Raw genomic sequence first — 1,285 nt, forward strand, 5'->3', positions numbered from 1 at the left:
AGACCACGCTGGCCTCCAACGCCGAGATCCACCTGCCTCTGCCTCCCTAGTGCTGGCATTAAAGGCATGTGCCACCACTGCCCAGCTACATGTTATACATTTGGCTATTATCTCTTTTCAATAGAGTCAGTGGGATATGTTTTAACTGTCCTCCTGTTTAATCCTGACTCGTGGGATCAAGCATCTGAGTGAAGTTTCCAGTGCAGACTGCTCTTTGAACTGGAGAGGGAGGGGGAGGGGGAGGGGAGAGGGAAATGGGAGGAGGGGAGGAGGTGGAAATTGTTAATTAAAAAAAAGGAAAGAAAAGAAAAAAAGAGTTAAAAAAGAAAAAAAATAAAAAAAATAGCACAGAAATACAAAACTTAAAAACAAACAAACAAAAACCCAAAACCAACCAAACAAAAAAAGACCCTGTATCACTTAACTCCTGGTCAGATCCAACAGGTGTACAGGTGAGTTAAAAGCTGGAAAAGCATTGTGTCCAGGCAAGCTTTCCTGCTGGAGTTGGTCCTTGTCTCTATCCTTTTTCTAGGGGACAGACCGACAGGGCTGGTGTGTTCTGACTTCAGGTGGGGTTCCTGGGAGACCTAATATTCCATGTACATTCCAGGGCCCTGCCCTGTGGAGTGGCTTCCAGGACAGCACAGGTCCTAGACCTTGCTTCCCTGAGGAGCAAGAGCTAAAGGAGGAAGGTCTGGGGGATGGTGTCTGCAAGGACGTTAGAGTGACAGACCCCTTAGTCTGTAACTGCAAAGCTCTCAGGGCTGAGACCTCATCTGCCACCATCCTCCCTCACGCCTGCTGCCACAAAGCCCTTCTCAAAGCCACAGTCAGAAGAGAGAAGAGCAGAATCCAGGACTTGCAGAGGGGCAGAGTCTCCCTGGTCCTCAGAGCCCAAGGTGCTCCTTCAGCTACAGCTCTTTCCTGCCTGGGGCTTGATGGGGAGATGCTGAAGTAGAAGGTGAGTCTGTAAGGGGAGCAGGACTTCTCACTGGGATAGTCTCCCTCCCTCCTGGCTTCTTGTCTTTATCCCATGGACTAAATGTTGAGCCCCTTTCTCATCCTGTGGGCAATGAGAGGGCATTTTACTAGAGCCTTCCTCAAGGTATAATCACTGTGAGCACTAATGAACCCTTTGAAAGCTTCCAGAAAGTATAGGAGTGACCACCTTTCTATACTCCCACCCCCACCCCCACTGTAGAAATAGGAGCGGCGGGCTGCGTCCCGGCACCCGGCCGCCCACATGGCTAGCTCTACCCGAAATAATTACACGGACACTGTGTTC

The sequence above is a fragment of the Microtus ochrogaster genome, unplaced genomic scaffold, assembly GCF_000317375.1.
Source record: "Microtus ochrogaster isolate Prairie Vole_2 unplaced genomic scaffold, MicOch1.0 UNK24, whole genome shotgun sequence".
NCBI classification, from domain to species: domain Eukaryota; kingdom Metazoa; phylum Chordata; class Mammalia; order Rodentia; family Cricetidae; genus Microtus; species Microtus ochrogaster.